This window comes from Scyliorhinus canicula, chromosome 19 (genome assembly GCF_902713615.1).
Source record: "Scyliorhinus canicula chromosome 19, sScyCan1.1, whole genome shotgun sequence".
Lineage (NCBI taxonomy): Eukaryota > Metazoa > Chordata > Chondrichthyes > Carcharhiniformes > Scyliorhinidae > Scyliorhinus > Scyliorhinus canicula.
In genome coordinates, this window is record NC_052164.1 from 23,936,677 (window position 1) to 23,958,070 (window position 21,394).

The window sequence follows — 21,394 nt, forward strand, 5'->3', positions numbered from 1 at the left end:
AAGGTTAGGTTGGGTTACTGGGTTATGGGGACAGAGTGGAGGCATGGGCTTGGGTAGGGTACTCTTTCCAAGGGCCGGTGCAGACTCGATGGGGCGAATGGCCTCCTTCTGCACTGTAAATTCTATGATCTACGAACTCAATAGTCTTCAACTGTTCCTACTTTGGTTAAGCCTTTCATTTGCAATGTGCTGTAAAATTCCTTATGAGCTGCAATGATGCTTTGTTTCCATTCAGACATTTGGATCTGTTGCCTCCGGCATAGGGTTGCCACATCAACTCTGGCTGGACATATTCCAGGAGATGGCAGCAGAAGCAATGGCACCCAAAGCTGGCGGTGGCATGACATGAAAACAATTTTTTCTTTTAAAACAAAGCGTTGTCACGTTTCACGTTTCAGATTCCTTGACAATTTCCCAATATTTCAATGCAAGAAGCGGTGGAAAGTTTCAACCCTGTGGACTATAAAAGTGTCCAAATGGTCACGGATGGATCGGCGCGCTTCCATCAATTTGCATTATATTGGGGGAGGAATAGTCCTCTGAAACCCGTGAGCTCCTCTTTCCCTCCAAGTGGAGCTCTGTCGCAGTCTTTTAATGGTGTTCTACTCCCAGTTAGAAGCTGTTTCCTCCGAGCATTCAGCATAGCACTGAGAGCGCAGGCCCTGCGCATTGCAGTGTCACACACCCATATTAAGGATGGCACAAAATAAAGAAATGCGTAAGGGGGCTTTCCCTCCATTTCCGCTGTTCCCTTCACTGCTGATGTTGTGGCGCATGGAGGTGCCATTGTGCACATGTGCAAGTTGGATACTCGCAAACAAGATACTTCAAGCATTCCAATCTCCTGGAATGCTTTCTTTGGCATCAGGAGATTCAAGCTGATTCCAGTAGTCTCCCAGCCATCCCAGGAGGATTGGCAGCTCTTACCTCAGTGTCAACGTCCACGTTTTCTAAAAATGCTCCCGCTCGCCACTGCCCTCTCCTGGACCCTTTCTTTTGCAGTCCTGGGCCCCTGGCATTGATCGGATCTGGATCTTGAATGGGGAAAGCTAGGTTTAAGAGAGGGAAGCGATGAGAGGGTGTGTCAGGGAGCAGGAGGTTTCGCAAGAGGGCGGGTTTGACACAGGGAGAGGCTGCAAGCTGGAGGATCGGGTCCAGGGAGAGGCCTCAAGCCAGAGGGTCGGGCACAGGGAGAGGCTTGAAGCCAGAGAGTTAGAGTTAAAATGGGCTAATTAGGTACCATAGGAAACTAGTAACATGAATTTAGTGACTCTCAACAAAATCTCAGGCCCCATTTAACTTAACGACATTAAAGAGAAACAAATTAAATGGGTCAACACTAAATGGGGACTTACTGTACAAAAGCAATGGAACCTATTCCCCAGCTTTACAAAGCTTTGGTTAGACCATACCTGGGGTTTTCAGAGCAGTTCTCGTCACAACAAGGACATACTTATCATAGAATGCAGGTTTACTGCAAGGACCGCTGGTATCCAAGAGTTAATTTATAAGGGGATAACAGACAAACTACGTTCAGGTTTCAGGTCATTCACAAAATCAGAGAATAATACAGCAGAGAAGAGGCCCTTCAGCCCATCGAGTTTGCACCGACGCATGAAAAACACCTGACTTGCCTACCTAATCCCATTTGCCAGCACTTGGCCCTTAGTCTTGAATGGAGAGAAAGTGCAGACTCCACACATAATTGAGAATTGAATGTACACCACTAGCCTATAAAAGTTTCAAAAAATGCTTTATTTTGTTCCTGCAGCATATATGTGCAAAGTAAAGCATTTATTTCACCTGTGCTCTCTCACTATTGTCTTTTATCTTCCACTGCTTTGAATATTTAAATGTAATAAAACATAATGGTCGCTGCCTCATTTTGTGATGAAGTACTATCTGCGGGATTCTCTGTTGGCCGGATGCTCTGCATCGCCGGCAGCAAACCCGTGTCCGCGGGTTTCCCAAGACGTGGGATGGCCACAATGGCAAACCCCATTGGCCGGCTGTGTGAACGGAGAATCCCCCAGCTGGCGGGGGCATGTCACTCTGTAAAACGAAGCTGACGGGACAGAAAATCCCACCCTGTATTCGAAAATCTCTGCACAGGTTACATTTATTTTAACCTCTTTCTTAGTCAATTTCAAGTGCTTAATTCCATGTAACCAGAGGAAATAATCTTTCCATATTGATCAAAACGCTTCATAATATTTGGAAGCTGTTATTCAATTACCTCTTAATATTTTCCATGTTAATGAAGAGCCTCGTATCTCCAAGAACATCCTTCATGATTATCATCATGGGTATCAGCCTGTTGAATCTGTAATGTGTGCCATTAATTGCTTTGATATCATTTTTGTCAAAAGTGTACACAGTATTCCAACCTCTATAAATTGCTTGTTTCTCTGTTTACTAATGCAAAAAGCTGCTGGACTTTATATAGCTTTATGTATTTACAATGTCACTGGGCCATTTCTCGCTCTCGCTGCAGATTCACAGAGTAAGAATCATCCACCTCATTTTCTCCGTCCAGTGGGGAAATGGGATCATAGGCGGGGATTTATAGCCCCCACACACCCCATCTCCCCACCACCACCACCCCCCCCCCCCCCTCCTCCATGTGGCAGGGTTCTGGCAGCGCAGGCAGCTCTCCATTGGGAGGGGGTGGGGTGATGAGGGGGGGGGGGGGGGTGGTGGGGAGATGGGGTGTGTGGGGGGTAGGGAGGGGCGCCTTCGGCCGGACCAGAAGACCCCTTTGGCGGGGAGGGCCGGAAGATCCCAGCCATAGAATGGTTACAACACCGAAGGAGGCCATTCTGCCTATCAAGTCTATTCCAGCTCTCTGTGAGAGCCACTCAGCTAGTCCCACCTCCGGCCTTTTAGCCCGGAAAAGTTTGATTCTTTAGGTAATTATCCAACTCAAATTTCTCGAAGGAATATGTTGTTAGGAAGTAAAAGATTAATTTTATTACCTTCCACTAAAGGCAGAAGGATTGATGAAAAGCAAACAAGAGGATGAGTAAGAGTTGTAGCATCTGTCCCTGGAATGTGTCCTACAAGATATTTTAGTATGAAACACATTACAGTAAGTGTGAAGAAATGATTCAGCATTTGAGGTTTGGCATGTACTAAACAAACTGTTGCTTAATATTGTAAGCATATTGATCATATGTAGAGATGGCTAAGGTGGTATGTTTTTGAAACTTAATTTAATATCATAGAATTTACAGTGCAGAAGGAGGCCATTTGGCCCATCGAGTCTGCACCGGCTCTTGGAAATAGCACCCTACCCAGGCCCACACCTCCGCCCTATCCCATAACCCAGTAACCCCACCCAACACTAAGGGCGATTTTGGACACTAAGGGCAATTTAGCATGGCCAATCCACCTAACCTGCACATCTTTGGACTGTGGGAGGAAACCGGAGCACCCTGAGTAAACCTACGCACACACGGGGAGAACGTGCAGACTCCGCACAGACAGTGATCCAAGCCAGAGTGTTTGGTCTTATCAGACTCTCCTGAGTGGTCATTTCAATGGGTCCCGTGGCTTGGATTGCTTTCTGTCTCGGGATTCAGCTTTTTTTCTCCTGTCATTTCTATGAACATTAATCTTTATAGGAAAGGGCAAATGTAATAATAATAATCATTATTATTGTTGCATGTAGACTTATATTAACATTGCAATGAAGTTACTGTGAAAATCCCCTCGTCGCCACACTCTGACGCCTGTGCGGATACACAGAGGGAGAATTCAGAATGTCCAATTCACCTAACAGCCCATCTTTCGGGACTTATGGGAGGAAACCGGAGCACCTGGAGGAAGCCCACAGAGACACGGGGAGAACGTGCAGACTCCGCACAGACAGTGACCCACGCTCGGAATCGAACCTGGAACCCTGGTGCTGTGAAGTAACAGTGCTAACCACTGTGCTACCGTGACGGTCCAAGGGGCACTCCCCTTGGAACCAAATGTGGGCCTATCCAAAAGCCCCGTTTACGAAAATATGGTTCCCCAGGTCACCCCCTCAATGTTCTCTGCTCCAGCGAAAATAATCCAAGCCTATCCAACCTCTCTTCATAACTTAAATGTTCCATCCCAGGCAACATCCTGGTGAATCTTCTACAAATGTGAACTTGTTACTCTCTACATAGATGTTGCCTGACATCTGCAGTATTTTGCTTTTGGGCGGACTAAGGTTGCATTTGCTGAAGTTCAAGAGGTTAAGGATGATTTAGTCAAAGTTTCAAGATGTAGGAACAGGTATGATAGATAAACAGAAGTTACTTCTACTATTTACGAAGTCTAGTACATGGGCGCAGAATCTACAAGTTAGAGCTTAACCTTCAGGAGTAAAATTAGGAAACACTTGCACATGCTCAGGGTGGAAGAGCTTTGGAACATTCTTCCACAAAAGACAATTGATGTCACTTGTTAATTTTAAACCATAGATTGATAGGATTTCTGTTAAGGCAGTAAGTGATACAGGATAAAGGCAGGTGTGTGAAGTTAGATCACAAAACAGCCATGATCTCATTGAACGCCATGAGGGGGTGAATTGGGCTACTCTTCTATTGCTCTTATCCTCAACCATTTTAGCTACCAAAAATCAAATGACACTTTCCCACTTAATTGTTAGTAAGTGGGTGACACATCTGAAGCGCGGAAGAACATGTAAATATATCAATCAAATTAACTAACACCATGTGCCTGTCTATATTGCACATCAGAGAATCGACTTGGCGAACAGTATTCTCCATACAACTATTATTTTTCAGTAAATTGGTTGACAGAATATCTCCACTTTACAGCTGTGAGCTGGTGCCGAGGGAGTGGAGGTATAACAACACTGCTGAAGTAAAAGCAGAGCCAAATGCAGAATGCAATGATGTCCGAATTCCTTAATATTCAAGTTGTCACTTTTATAAGTAAGCTTAAACAAGAGAGCAGGGAGGCCATCTCCATGTAAGTACTCCCGAGTCTGCAGTCTGGCATTTCTGAAGGAAGCCTTGTTCATCTGCGAGAGCAGCCTGCTAAAGAGGCATGGTTGAGTCCATAGAATCCCTACAGTGCAGAAGGAGGCTATTCGGCCCATCGAGTCTGCACCAACCCTCTGAAAGAGCACCCTACTCATGCCCAAGCCCCTGCCCTATCTCCATAACCCAGTAACCTCACCTAATCTTTGGAATGTGCACACTCCACACACAGTCACCCAAGGCCAGAATTGAACCCAGGCCCCTGGCATTATGAGGCAGCGGTGCTGACACTTGTGCCATCGTGCTGCCGAGTTAACAACTCCAGCACTTTAACTAGGTATGTGTATTGGTTCCTGTGCTGGACTAGTAACCCAAACGTTGGGAGTTCGAATCACACAATGGCAAGTTGTGAAACTAAATTATTTGGTAATTTGTTGACTAAAAAGCTGGTAACTGAACTAGTTTTTGCAATTATGATTTATGACCCTCAGAGAAGAGAAACTTCACTCAATTTGAATGACTGACTCTTAACATGTTAACAAGCCACTCAGTTGTAAAACAAGCATGAAACAGAATCATTGGAGCGGACGGTCCCATCAATGAGGGTCAGGACAAAAATCAAGCGATCACAGCCTCATCAGCAAAATTAAATGGTGCCCGGTTAAATAGCAGACATTGTACAAATTGTCAGCCAATTGGATCAACCGCTAGAAATCGCGATAAAGATCCAGGCTACCATAACGCTTTATAACTTCAAGTTGAATGAAGCCAATGAAACCGCCTGATAATTGCCACCTCAACACTTCCTCACCTGTCCGAAAGGTGTGCTTTGTGAGGTAATTTGGGCATTCTGAATTCTCCCCAAGTGTACACGAACAGGCGCCGGAATGTGGCGATAGGGGCTTTTCACAGTAACTTCACTGCAGTGCTAATAGAAGCCTACTTGTGACAATAATAAAAGATTGTTATTATTATTAATGGCAAATCAATAGCCTTCCACGTTGAACACCACTGGACACCACTGAAGTAAGTAAGTACACAAAATGTACGATGGGTAATTCAGTGATAACTCCACTGACTACGTTGGCTGATATACAGCAGCTGATAAAATAACCAACACCAACTATAGATCGTCCTGACCAACCTAACTATTGCAGAAACATTTGTCAATTCACCACACAACCCTTCTGATGATAATGCCTCAGCTTCACAATGAAGACACTCTTTGACATGGTATCCTGATAATGCCGCTTTGAAAATAGGACAGCGTGAGGACCAAACAAGAAGCTTAAAATAGGTCCATGAATAAAACCCATGAGGCGCTTAGGCCTGCCACCTCAGAGAGGTGTCCCAGAGCACTTAGGAAAGCATTAAATAGCCATGGGTTGTTAGAGAAGAAAGCTGGCTTCCTCAGTATGTGGAACTCATGCAGCTCTGTCTAATTACCCCTTTAGGTTTCAGCGAGAAGTGTTTCTTTTTTTGAAAATATTTTTATTCACCTTTTTCACATTTTCTCCCAAATTTATACCCACCAACAATAATCAATGATGAATGCAATGTCAATCCCCATATCAATAACAACAATCCCATCCTCCCACCAAGCCCCCAAACATCATCCCGCATGTTAACATAAACAAATAACAAAAGGGAATCAGGAATCACCCATAATCACCATTAACACATAGAGTCCCCCTCACCCCAACCCTCCCAACTAAACCCCCCTAACGTTCAATGTAATCCTATTTTTTAAAGTACATAATGAATAACACCCATGAATTGTAGAACCCCTCCATGTGTCCCCCCACCACACCAGGGCACAGGGTGAAGAGGCTGATCTCCATCCCAACAGGATCCGCCTTCGAGCGATCAACGAGGCGAAGGCTATAACATCTGCCTCCGCGCCCGTTTCCAACCCCGGTTGGTCCGACACCCCGAATATGGCCTCCCAAGGGCCCAGGTCCAGTTTTACGTGCACCACTTTAGAGATTATCCTAAAAACCTCCTTCCAGTAATCCTCCAGCTTTGGACAGGACCAAAACATATGAACGTGGTTTGCGCCCCCCGCCTCGCAACGTTCACACACATCTTCTACCCCCTCACAGAGTCGGCTCATCCTCGCCCTTGTGAGGTGCGCTCTATACACCACGTTCAGCTGTATCAGCCCCAACCCCGCGCACGAGGTGGAGGCGTTCACCCTCTGGAGCACCTCACACCAGAACCTCTCCTCCATATAGTAAAAAGTGTTTCCAAACTGTTTTAAAATTAATATGAAAATGATTGATTTCAGCCTGCCTTTACTTAACATACTTTCCAACCAGTTAAATTACAATCCTGCATTGAATCATTCCCATAATATACACGTACATGAAAAATCTGTCTCACAGATACTATTCTCTAAGTTCCAACTCTTTGGCAGCCACACAAATGCCATTGACATCAGCGAGACTGGAAGATCACACCAGCAGCCAATGTCAATCTGCAGGCGGCCAAAAAACCCGGCCCTATAACTTTATTCCCCCAGTTGAGCAGAATTATTGTAAAGTTTAAAATGCTACCGGCAAGTGCTTGAAACAGATGCTGCTTCTGTCTGCGACCAAAAGGTGATCATCAATAATCAAGAGGCAGACAGTGTAGTCCCTTTCAAAGAAAATAATTGTTCACACCTTAAAATTACAGAAACAAAATCCAAGGTTTCAGATGGAAATTACAGCTGAAAACCTCAATGATCATCAAATGTTTTTACAACACTATCCACAGAATGTTATGATGGGGTTTTGAGGATTCTTCCCTCGGGAATTCCCTCTAGAATTTAAGGAAATTACAATCCCAGCACAGCTCAAATGATCAACAGCAGCTCCACCGGCGTGAGTCACGTACAGTTGTATATTTTTCACCTGCTCTGCTGCCAAGCAGGTCAAATACTTTCCAGACGAAGGGCTGGTTATTACGCTTCCTGGTTTCCTTAAGTGGTACCCAAGATGTACCTATAGTTAGGCACTGAAATCATAGTGAACTCCTGACATTTTGTTTTGAACAGGACCAAATCTTAGGCTTTAAAATACGATTCGAACCAAATTTCAAGACACAAATATATAAATTGGATACTGATTGAATTCTGATTGAAACCACATCTACATAGAAGGAAACATACATTGAAAATAGGAGCAGCAGCAGATCATTCGACCCTTCTCCATCATTCAATATGATCATGGCTGATCATCAAGTTCAATACCCTGATCCCACCTTCCCCCCATATTGTTCCCTTTAGCCCCAACAGTATTATCTACTTCCTTCTTGAAATTACACAACATTTTGGCCTCAACTACTTTCTGTGGTAGTGAATTCCACAGATTCACCACTTTCTGGGTGAAGAAATTTCTCCTCACCTTCGTCCTGAAAGGTTTACCCCTTATCCTCAAACTACGACCCCCTAGTTCTGGGATTCCTCATCCATCGGGAACATTCTTTCTGAATCTACCCTGTTAGAATTTTATAAGTTTCTCTGCGATCCCCTCTCACTCTTTTTTGGGCGACACGGTACCACAGTGGTTAGCACAGTTGCTTCGCAGCTCCAGGGTCCCAGGTTCGATTCCGGCTTGGGTCACTGTCTGTGTAGAGTCTGCACGTTCTCCCCGTGTCTGCATGGGTTTCCTCCGGGTGCTCCGGTTTCCTCTCACAAGTCCCAAAAGGCGTGCTGTTAGGTAATTTGGACATTCTGAATTCTCCCTCTGTGTACCCGAACAGGCGCTGGAATGTGGTGACTGGGGGATTTTCACAGTAACTTCATTGCAGTGTTTATGTAAGCCTATTTGTGACAATAAAGATTATAAACTCGCATGAATATAATCCTACCTGATTTAGTCTCTCCTCATGTGACAGTCCTGCCACCCCAGAAATCAGCCTGGTTAACCTTTGCTGCACTCCCTCCTCAGCAAGAACATCCTTCCTCAGATAAGGACACCAAAAGTGGACATAATGCTCCAAGTATGGCCTCACCAATCCCCTATACAATTCCAATAAAACATCCCTATTCCTATACGCAAATTCTCTTGCTGTGAAGGTCAACATACCATTTGCCGTATTTACTACCTGCCGTACCTGCATGCTCATTTTCAGTGACAGATGCACGAGGACACCAAGGTCTTGCTCAGTATCCACCTCCCTCAATTTACACTCATTCAAATAACAAACTGCCTTCCTATTTTTGCTACCAAAGCGGATATACTCACATTTATCCACATTATGTTGCATCTGCCATGCATATGCCCACTCACCCAGCCTGTCCAAATCCCGCTAAAGCAGCTCTGCATCCTCCTCACAGCTCACCCTCCCACCCAACTTTGTATCATCTGCAAATTTGGAGATAATCCATTTAGTCCCCTCATCCAAATCATTAATATATAATGTGAACAGTTGGTGTCCTGGCACAGATCTCTACGGTACCCCACTAGTCACTGACTGCCAATCAGAAAAAGACCCATTTATTCCAACATTTTGCTTCCTGTCTGCTACCCAGCTTTCTATCCATCTCAAGACACTACTCCAATCCCATCCATTTTAACTTTACATAGTAATCTGCTGTGTGAGGCGTTATCGACTTATTGTCACCTAACACAGAGAATTATGAGAAACTTATTTTTATGTTGACACAGAAGCCTATCCTGGCCCAGTGTAGTCCCTCCCAGCCCTGAAGCACCGAACCCAAGTATCACCAGCATTTCCAAGCTTTTGCTTTGTCCCTGAAATCCATTGAACGGTTGTGGGGGGAAAAAAAGCACCTTGAAATCAGTCCTTATGTTTCTGTTTTGTTGATTTGAAGTTTGTCACCCGTCCTTCTGCGCGTGTTAATTTTGCCGCCTTACGAGGATTTTTGGTCCACCCTTTTCCTGACCAGTTACGATAGCAGTTACTGAGCTTGATGAGATCACTGCTCAGCACATGGACGGAAGGCCTGCGTTTCTTCAGCTTCCCCTCTCTATCTCAACCTTCTGAACCGAGAGATCAGTTAAAAAAATTCTTCCCTGAACAACCTCCAAGGTTTGATTGCATCCTTTGTGCTGTACAAAGTCCAACCTAATGTCGAAAACATCACGAGTATTGCGCACATATAATCTATCACAGCCTAGTCATTCTGAAGCGAATTTACCCATTATACTGTCTGGAGGTAAAATACAGCTTTTTGGAAAACACCTCCAAGAATCAATGACATCCACTAAATGATCCTCATATCCTATTACCGATAAGCTTGTAAAGCCCAGTGTCACATAATCACCACTTTTCAACTTACATCCGACTCCTGCATTAGGGGCCTCCGCTTAGGTCCTTCAGTTTAGAAATGTACAACTAATAGTTTCAAACAGTAAAGCAAAGCTGCAGCCAACCACGAGTCCACTTCAGCTGAACATTGGTTTTGAAGAATGCTACTTACAAACCCCACGTTTCTAATCGTCTCCTTCAGGGTCTACGGTTTTCGATTGCAGTCGAGATCAAACTTTTCAATGGACTGTTTCACTTCGAAACTGTGCTGGCTTCCACACTGCACCAAGCAGCCTCCAGCCCTGTGACGAACTGAATTTTAAGGCCGCAGAAGCCCACAATTATCTTTGCGCAGTGTTTCCCAAAATAACTCGACATTGCCAAAGCAAACAATGTTGCGACCATTTAATTACTGAGGAATAATGTCTGTTATATTTATTTAATTTTAGAACCATGAGTCAACCATGTGGGTATGGCTGGAGCCACAGAGTGCTGCCAGGCTGGAGCCTGTAACCTCTGGTCACACCCACACGGCTCAGTAACATCTTGAAGGCAAAATGTTCGACATTATTTAGAACCTGGAAGAAGTTGGGAGCTCATTCTATCAGAGCTGAGGATAGCTTGAAAGGCACTTTAGAACTAAAATGTAGAAAACGATGGAGACATGTCGCTTTAAATGCAATAGGATGAAGATTTCTGTTTGTTTGCTCAGGAAATTATCCGAGTTTACAGAGTTCAATCTTTACCCTCTTGCATTTACAGAGAAATAAGTCTTTAGGAAAAGCTGTTAAAACACAAGTTGTATCCTTTAAAGAAACAGAACTTACCTGTAAGAACACTGTAGTTCGTACCATGCCCAAAGAATGACTGCCCACAACCTCACAACTATCAAAGGACCAATGATGTAATCAAAGATGATGTAATCCTTTTCATTACACAGTTAGAATAAAGCCCGTTTGCAGCTCATTATTACATTTCAAAATCGACCATTACTGCAATATTCGGTTGCTGCCAAGACCAGATTTCAAATTTGAGAACACAAAACTAATCCTGTTAAGGGTGTGACAATATCAGATGTCGAAGGATTTATGTCACATAACAACAATACACCAGGGCTTTGCTTTTTTTCCACTCGGCATAAAGTACTTGCTGATAAAGTCTGTCTGGCACAACAGAGATATTAAATAAAGTCTGCTTTCTAAAATCTCCCCTTTACATGCTTCCTGCAAATTTCAGAAAGAGAATCTTGAGAGGAGGTCCCCTGTATTACCCTTACTGGTGCTCTATCACAACATGGCCACCTTATAAGACAATAAGACATAGGAGCAGAATTAGGCCACTCGGCCCATCGAGTCTGCACCGCCATTCAATCATGGCTGATATTTTCTCATCCCCATTCTCCTGCCTTATCCCCATAACCCCTGATCGCCTTATTAATCTAGAACCTATCTAACTCTGTCTTAAAGACACTCAATGATTTGGCCTCCACAGCCTTCTCCGGTAAAGAGTTCCACAGATTCACCACCCTCTGGCTGAAGAAATTCCTCCTCATCTCAGTTTTAAAGGATCGTCCGTTTAGTCTGAGATGTTGTCCTCTGGTTCTAGTTTTTCCTACAAGTGGAAATATCCTCTCCACGTCCACTCTATCCATGCCTCACAGTATCCTGTAAGTTTCAATAAGATGCTCCCTCATCCTTCTGAACTCCAACGAGTACAGACCCAGAGTCCTCAACTGTTCCTCATATGACAAGTTCTTCATTCCAGGGATCATTCTTGTGAACCTCCTCTGGACCCTTTCCAAGGCCAGCACATCCTTTCTTAGATACGGGGCCCAAATGTCTCACAATGAGACACAGAAAACTAACAGTAGTTAGATGGTTGTGCAAACCACAGATGAATTTCAAAAAGAGGAAACCTTCTAGGGAAGCACATTGGTGAAAATATTTCGGAGTCCCGGTGTGATAAAACACAGATTCTTAAAGGAATATCCCACCCAATCGTGACCAGTTGTGTGGTAAGACTTGTTTTGTTACCTGTGTGGTAGGTAACATGTGCTCCTCAATCCTTGGCTAATGAAGAGGTCTTCTGAATCTCGATGAAGAAGATTCAAACTCATCCAGTAGTAACAAAAGGTTTATTGAGTAACTATAACAATAATTGCATGAGTTCTTTACTTTAACTTTGATACTAGTGATAAGGTAAACAAGATCTAACTACAGTAACTATAGTAACTCCACTAGCCATCTGAACTACTCTGCTATTGCCCTGGTCACAGTGCACCCCCGAGAGAGCCAGAGACCCAATGTGGTTGTTCTTTATACCCCTGTTGATCCGGCCCTCTAGTGATCATCTGGTGCTACTGATTACACATTAACCCCTCGTGTACATGCACATATAGAGTTCACGACATCCCCTTTTTTCATGTTATATATTTTCTGTATGTTGTAAAGAAAATTGAACAAACATAATGGATGCAGTTTGAAAATATATTACATAAAATCAATGAGTTAGTCCGTCAAATGTGAATACATTTCCTCTCGAAGGTTTTTTCGCTTGCGTGAAATAGATAGACAAATTATGTTACGTACAAGTTGTGATGATCTTGATGATTATACAAAGCCAATTAATATTTATGAGTCCAATCTTAATTTAAAAATTTTTGAGTCCAAACTTTATGAATTCGTTCGGTAGAGTTGCTTTTGTCTTCTGTTGTTGAAGTGGTGATGTTGATGTTGTTATTAATTTGTGAACGTCGTCAGTGTTCTTGTGTTTAAGTGATCATCAAGTCATCATGAGGTGTTCGAATGGTCAAATCACTTTGTTGTCTGATTTAGACTTTCTTTTTTTTCTCTATACTTGTGGTAGTGATTCTGTGTTACACTATTGTCTGACCTGGACTTTTTTCTGCGCTTGCGGTATTAATTCTGATTGTCATCTTTGCCGTCTGACCTGGACTTTTTCCTGTGCTTGCGGTATTGATTTAGTGTGTCAGCTGCCTTGAAAGCTGGTGTGCTTGCTTGTTCTGAAGCAGACGTGAATTTGTGAGATTCTTTGTCATGACTTGGCATGTTTGTAGTCTTGTCATTGTTTTGCAGTGTGCTGTGGCATTTTCCTTCATGTGCAGAGTTGTACCATGTTGTACAGGTCGTTGTTTCATTGTTGTTCTTTCTGTCATTTCTGTGTTTGTTGTTTTCATTGTTGTTGTTTTTGTCGTGCTGTGCTTATTATTTCTGTTTATGTTATTTTCGCTGTTGTTCTTGTTGTTTTTCTTATTGTGCTTGTTGTTTCTGTTAGGCTTCTTTTTGTCTTTGTTGCTCTTGTTGCATTTTTATGTTGTTTTTGTTGTTCTTATTTCTGCTGTGTGTCTTGCGGTGTTTGTTCTTGTTGTGCTCAATGAGTGTTCCATGTGGATGATTTGAGTCATTGTCACAGTTATTGGTGTCAGTGTCCGTTGTGGTAGCTGTTCTCAAGCGTTTCTTCTTGAGAATTGTGAGAATGATCTGATGTTACATTGATGTTGGTGACATCAGTGATTTGTAGTGGATTTGATGCCTCTTCTTTGCTTCCTTGGTACTCCTCTTCTAGAGTTATTTCTTGGTCACTTGAATGATAATTGATTTCTTTATGCTCCTCTTCTGGAGTTATTTCTGGTTCATTTGAATCACCTTTGGTTTCTTGGTACTGTACTCCTCTTCTGGAGTCAAAATCTTAACGATTTCATTCTCTTGTGGGTCTTGATGCTCCTCTTCTGGAGTCAAAATCTTCAAGATTTCTGCAGATGTGGTCTCTATGGATCTTGGTGCTCCTCTTCTGGAGTAAAAATCTTCAAGATTTCAATTGACGTGGTCTCCCTGGACTCATGAGTAGCCCTCCTCTGATTGTTGAGTGCTTCTGTGCAGATGAGCTGAGATCTGTCAGTCTCGCTGTGATCCTGCATATCCTCTATGGGAATTGTGATTTCTTCGTCACTTGTCTCACATACAGTGGGTAGGCATTCAGTGTTTTCTTGTTGGTTAAATGAGCTGGGTAGACTTTCATAGTCTTCTTCTGGTGGCTCAAATAAGCTGGGTAGACTGTTATAGTCTTTTTGATGTTCACATGAGCTTGGTAGACTTTCAAAGTCTGTTGCTGATTGCGCAGATAAGGTGGATAGACCTTCATAGTCTTGTTCATGAATGGCGTTCGCTATGGAGTGTTTGCTTGCTTCCATTTTTGAGTCTGTCACCGAGCTGTCTGTGGAGGCTTGCGTCGCTCTCTGTGGAGGCTTGTTTTGCTCTCTCTGTGGAGTCTTTCATAGATCTCTGTGTGGCATCGTCTTCTTCTTGGGTATTGCTGTCATCCTATGTATCGACGATCTGCCATGGCATCATGGTATTGGGTTCATCGACCATGAGAAGTGTCCTGTTGAGCATTTCAACCGTGTTGCTGATGCAATGATCATCAATTCCAAATAACTCATCCACGTCCAAGCAGTATGCTTCAATGAACAATCATCTCTTTTTGTTTCAGATTTATCATTGTTCTTTCTATGTCTAATGAAAACCTTCAATCACTGAAAGTGCAAGCACTCAAAACCTTTTTTTCTCTTTAAACAAACACTGTGAAATTGACAGGGTAGTAGATCAGAGAGACAGTACTGCCAATCAGGTAATTGGAGTTCAGGAGTTTTGCACTGCAATGGATGCCTGGGGTCTCCGCCAGGATTACAAATAAGGACTTGCCCAGACCCCAGAAATCCATTAGCTTGTTGAAACACCTGAGCCCCAGATAAAAATACACTGCTTGATAAATAGCTCTGGCACTCTGATCTATGCTGCCAATTTCACAATGTCTATTTACTAAATATAAAGAGGTTGCAAGCCCTGTCAGTGGCAGTTTTTGGAACTTTGAAGGATCAGGATGATTCCGATTTGTAGTTAAAAGGAGTGTTTTAAGGAAGGAGAAAGTTATCAGCGAATTACATTTTTAAAGGTTTTTTTTACACTTACTACTGCCACTAATAGGTTTGATTGGTTCTACGCAGTGTAAAGTTGGTAATGGAAGTGGATGGGATCCTGAGGTGTCATTGTGTTTTTCTGAGGGGGCAGGGCTTGGCAGGGGAGTATGAGAGGCCATAGGGGTTGTTTGGGAGGCGTACCTTGCCATTGGGCGGCGGGGGGGGGGTGCGGTGGGCGTGAGGGGTTATATGGTGTGAGGGGCCTACCTTGGCGTGAGGGCCCATAGGAGAAGTTGGGTGGGGGAGGGGGGATGAGCACACGGATGGAGCATGGGGAGTCTGGGGGTGTGAGGCTGAGAGCAGGAGAGTAAATCTGTTCTTATTTTAACGGGGATGAGGTCTCGCAGCATCAATGTGGGCCTCTTAAACAGCCTGGGCGGGATTCTCTGAAAATGGGGCTATGTCCCCACGCCGGCGGGAAAACCAGAGCCAACAACTCCGGCGTCAACGGCTCCCCAAGGTGAGGAATTCTCACCTTTCTAGGAGGCTAGGTTGCCACTGGAGTCAGCCCCACTGCTGCAGCCAGCGCCGAAGGGCCGGTACGAGTTCGAGCATGTGCGCAACGGCTGGCGTAATCCCGCACACGCGCAGAACAGCCGGTCTATTTCCGTGCATGTGCAGACTGGCCAGCAAGTTTCTGCGCATGCGCGGTGGTTCTCTTCTCTACGCTGGCCCCTGGGCAATATGGCAGAGCCCTACAGGAGTCCGGCGCGGAGGAAAGAAGGCCCCCACAGAAACAGCCCGTCCGCAGGATCGGTAGGCCTCGACTGCAGGCCGGGCCACCGTGGTGGCCCCCCCAGGTCCCCCCCCCCCATCTCTCCCCCCCCCCCACATACTCACCTGCCAAGTCCCGCCGTGCGTGAGGTGAATAATTCATGCCGGCGGAACTGGCCAAAACTGGACGGTTACTCGGCCCATTGGGGCCCGGAGAATCGCCGGGTGGGTGGCCGTTGAGAATGGCCGCCGACCGGCATGGCGGGAATCCCGCCGCCGCCCGAAAAACGGCACCGGAGAATAGGACAGCCAGCGTCGGGTCGGCAGGACGAGAATTGCGTTACTCCCTCCCCTCAGCGATTCTCCGACCCGGTGGAGGGTCAGAGTATCCTGGCCCTTGTGTGTGCATCTGGCAGCCGCTGTGGCTGCCTCTGACTGTTTCCCTGGGTCAAAGCCCTGGCCTCGTCCCTACACCACACACTCCCCCCCCCCCCCCCCCCCCGCCCCGGCAAATGTGAAAATCCCGCCTTCCGAGTACTGCCCCCTCCTGAGGCAAGCAAGCCAAGTCTGGAATTTTCTTGACTCCCGCTACCCACCCCGAGTTAAAATCTAGGCTGAAGTGCTTTGAGACAGTTGGTGGTCATGAAAAGCCCGATATAAGAGCGTGTTTTTCTTTACTTGGTTGCAGTAATTAATGTGTGGTAATATCTAGGTACAGGTGCACATGTAGAAGCCAAGTCTGCTGAGGTAACAAGTGTATGGTTTTCATTAAACTTTGCCTGACCTGAAGCAATATTTGATCTTTTGTTCATTCATAAATAGCTCATTCAAAAAGGTGTGTTGTGTGTGGTTGTTGAACGGGAGCGCCATTCCTATGGGTATGAGTTTCACTTGTTTTCTGAGAGCTGTGAATAGTATGGATATTGAATTGGTGAGTGTTTGAACAGATCAAATTCCTTGGGAAATCAGGGGTTGCACAAACAAGTTTACAAAGTTAAATGAGAGACCCGGGGGTGGGGGGTGTGGAGCTTAAACTACAAACAGGATAAACTTACCGTGTGTAAAGGATTGTCTGTAAATATTACTTTGCAGTAACTTGCTTTTCCCCAACTATAGCAAGGGCCATGCTCCCTCTCCTCCGTATCTCCCAACCCCCTCCCATTTTTTTCAATTAAAATATATCGGACACACTATCCTGTGATGTTAACCAATTCCAAGACAGTTTAACAGGAGCACTTCTTGTAAAGGGAGGGAGGGTCCCCCATCTCCATCGCCATCTCCCGATTGTTTTTTCAAATAAATTTAGAGTGCCCAATTCATGTTTTCCAATTAAGGGGCAATTTAAAATGGCCAATCCACCTACCCTGCACATCCTTCAGTGCAGGTTCAATTCCCGCTTGGGTCACTGTCTGTGCGGAGTCTGCACGTTCTCCCCCTGTCTGCGTGGGGTTCCTCCGGGTGCATCGGTTTCCTCCCACAAGTCCCGAAAGACGTGCTTGTTAGACAAATTGGGCATTCTGAATTCTCCCCCTGTGTACCCACGCCAGAGTGTCGCGACTAGGGACTTTTTTTCACAGTAACTTCATTGCAGTGTTAATGTAAGCCTACTTGTGACAGTAATAAATATTAATATTATTAATAAAAGTCATTAAATGATTTGCGCTGGATATTTGGATATGAGAGATTTCTGATGCAATAGATAGAAGAGGCAGTGGAAGCTGAAGATGCTTTACCAGACAGGGAAAGGCCGAATTGTTCCATTGCTTTGAGTAATAAAGTATTTTACTTTTTACATCTGTTTTTCAAATGCAGCTCTTTGAAAATATTTATTTCTCCTGTCTTTTCTTTAGATCCTTAATGATGGCAGGAAGAGGAGAGCAGATAGGGGAGGCGGTGGCATAGTGGTATTGTCACTGGTGTAGTAAATCAGAAACCCAGGGTAATGCTCTCGGGACCTGGGTTCGAATCCCCCCCACTGCAGATGGTGAAATTTTAATTCAGTATTTATCTGGAATTAAAAGTCTAATGATGACCATGAAACCATTGCCGATTGTTGTAAAAATCTATCTGGTTCACTAATATCCTTTAGGGAAGGAAATCTGCCATCCTTACCTGGTCAGGCCGACATGTGTCTCCAGACCCACAGCAATGTAGTGGACTCTTAACTGCCCACTCAAGGGCAATTAGGGATGGGCAATAAATGCTGGCCCATGAACAAATCAAAAAAGTAGAACAAACAACCTCCTCCCAGCCACAGTCTCTTTCTAACCACCCCGAGGAGGTGGGTCGAGGTAGATTTTTATGCTTCACTTTTCCTGCTGTTGAGGAAGTTTCTGCTCAGTCTTGTAGTGATCTCTATATGTGCATGTACATAAGGGTTAATGTGTAATCAGTAGTAAAATAATCACTAGAGGGCTGGACCAACAGGGGTATAAAAGGTAACCACATTGGGTCTCTGGCTCTCTCGGGGGTGCACTGTGACCAGGGCAATAGCAGACTAGTTTAGATGGCTAGTGGAGTTATGTATAGTTACTGTAGTTAGATCTTGTTAACATTATCACTAGTATCAAAGTTAAAGTAAAGAACTCATGCAATTATTGTTATAGTTACTCAATAAACCTTTTGTTACTACTGGATGAGTTTGAGTCTTCTTCATCGAGATTCAGAAGACCTCTTCATTAGCCAAGGATTGAGTAGCACATGTTACCTACCACACAGGTAACACAACATGGTACCAGGCGTGTTGGCTTTAACAGAATTAATTAGATTAAGTTAGACAAAAAGAGAAGACCGGATATTCGACTGTGAAAGACTTTGCAGCAAATGGATCCTCAATGACTAACTATGGGACTCATTGGACCTCTAGGGCAGCTGGAAACAATTGGTAATTTAAGTTATAACTGGAAAAGATTTGAACAGATATTCCAAATATTTATTGCAGCTAATGATTTAAGCATGGTCTCTGACGCAATGAAAATAGCACTACTACTCTCAATAGGAGGGCATGAAGCGAGAGAAAACTATAATTGCTTCAATTACTTAGAAGGTGAAGACAACACCAAAATAAAAGTAATACTCCAAAAAATTGATGAAAATTGTAAGAGTCAGTCTGGAGAGATGCTGGAAAGATTGAACTCTTGTCATAAATGCCAGAGAAACGGAAATCACTGATTTTATCACAAATCTCAAGTTAATACCACAAGGCTGTGACTATACTGATTTCAGAGCCACTATGATAATGGATCAATTAATTTCTGGACTATCTGACAAAAATTTGAAGGAAGAACTTTCACACGATAAGTATCTAGAAACTGCTATACAAAAATGCCTTGCTTATGAACAAAAACAATCAATACGGTGAGTCTTTGCAAACACAGAATCAGTATCTAGAAAACAAAATCGGTAAAAATGGGCGAACACTCACCACAAGGCAGAGGCAGGATCTCACTCATTGCAACAGCGCTTTTTGATTGGCAGCCATCTTGAGCTGCCAAAATGAAGTAAAATGGCAAAATACACTCGAGAAGCCGCGCATGCGCAGTTGCGAAAAGAGCGCACAGTAAAGGAAACTTGAATTGTGCATTTGCAATCGATTCCTTTGCATGGCGTCACAAGCGTTATGACGTCAGAGGACCCGGACCATGCCCACTTAAAAGAGAAATGCACGAAAATAAACAAAAAGACATTTAAAGCTGCAAAACCAAATTTTCTTACATCAAAAGACAATGCCTGAACTTGCACCAGCAGTTAAAAATAACCTCCGCAGCACCCTGGCACAAGTAGCTTGCACCACCCAAAGAGGAGAGCAGTGATTTGTTAAAAATAAAACAATTTTTATGTTTTAATTGGCTTGTAATTAAAAAGGAGTAGTTTTAAGCAAGTTGAATGCTACTAATGAATGGCTAAAAAAATGATGCATCCTACTGTCACTGTAGGTTTAATTGGTTGTATGTAATTTACAAATGGTGACTGAGAATGGAAGTGCCTTAGCCTGCAATGCGGGCCTAGGGGGCATAAGGGATGGGGGGAAAATACCTTGGTATGTGGGGACATGAGAAACTTACCTGTTAAGAAGTACCCTCATGCAGCCGACAGTTCACAACACCTCTGAGCTGGTATGGACCCTGAATCACTGACAAGCTGGCTCGACTCCATGAAAATTGCGGAGTGCTAGGAGCCGGCCAAGTCTGGGCTACAGGGGGTGCGTGTGTGACCAATAAGCTTTCATCTTTGAAAGGCAATCCTCAAAACCAGCAACCTTGGGAATGGGTGTCAAGATTCCCAGAATCTGGATTATACTGCCCTTTGGAAAGGACTCCCAACTCATCCTGACTCTGGTTGAAAATCCAAGCCTTTCTAGACAGCTAAGTACCTTTGAAGTGTGGTCACTGTTGAAATGTATGGAAGGTGGCAGACAATTTGAGGTCAGCCAGCTCTGACAATTAGCATTATGATACTGATCAGATAAATTTTCTGTATGATGCTGATTGATGACTAAATATTGGCCAGGGCACTGCAGATAGCTATCTTGCCAAATAATCATTTACATCCACCTGAGAAGGTAAAAAGAGCCTTGGTTTAATTTTTAATCCAAAAGACATCAGGATGGATTCCCCATTTGGGAGACTTCTCCTGCCGGAACTAAATTGCTTCTGGTCTGTGCTGCCACTAGGAGGGGTGCCCAGAAGGAATTCCCTCTCTTTTGCCATGCACATTTTTTGCATGGCGGGGAGCACAAGCAATTATGTTCTGAATCCTGCTATCAGGCCGCCATTTGAGTAGGTAGCCTGATACCGAGGTCCGGTGGATGGCTCCCCTCCACCCCACAATGCATATCTACCTAGGAGTAAGTGCTTTCACTTTCTTTTTTTCTCAGCAGGAAACACTTAACTGCTTTTAATGTGGTCAGGATCTGTCAATCATAGCTAAATGTTTATAAGCAGGTTCAAAGCAGGGTATTCAAGATGCAGTCAAGCATGAAGGGAAATTAAAATAAACAACTCAGTCACCTGGCTGTCTGGAAGCTATTACCCTGTGAATTACAGCCAACTAAAATCTATTTCTATTTGAAAGTGAAAAGATGCCTTCCAGATCAAAGGATGGGAGAAGGTTTAAAGTCTTGTGGTGTGTTTTGGCTTTCAATGAAGAAACAGCTGTTGCTTTCTACACATTTGTCAGAGGCAGCAGGTGTAAGGGATAGGTGAGTGAAAAAGCACTGTTTCTGCATCGACTGCTCTTTAGTTTCCAGACCGGGGTGACTGATGGGGGGAGGGGGGTCTCTGATATGGGGGAGTTCTCTGATATGGGGGTTTCTCGTGGGGGGGGGGTCCAATGGTGATTCTGGGGCGGGCAGAAATTGCTGTGTAGTGGGACTTTGCACTTTGGGGCATCTACGTCAAATACTTACCTCATTGGTCCACCGAATCAGGACCACACTGGCAAACACTTG

At 44.2% G+C, this 21,394-nt stretch overlaps 1 protein-coding gene across 9 annotated transcripts in view; it reads right to left on the reverse strand.

Annotated features, from left to right (window-relative positions):
• mpp2b (membrane protein, palmitoylated 2b (MAGUK p55 subfamily member 2)) overlaps positions 1-21,394 on the reverse strand; it is a 721,652-nt gene that overhangs the window by 264,577 nt on the left and 435,681 nt on the right. The window contains exon 1 of one of the 9 annotated variants that reach the window (XM_038778706.1): positions 10,408-10,515. The exons of the other annotated variants lie outside the window; for them this stretch is intronic. The gene's annotated coding sequence lies outside the window, so the exon portion shown is untranslated. Of the gene's footprint in view, positions 1-10,407; positions 10,516-21,394 lie in introns of those variants that run through there. 9 annotated transcript variants of the gene reach the window in all.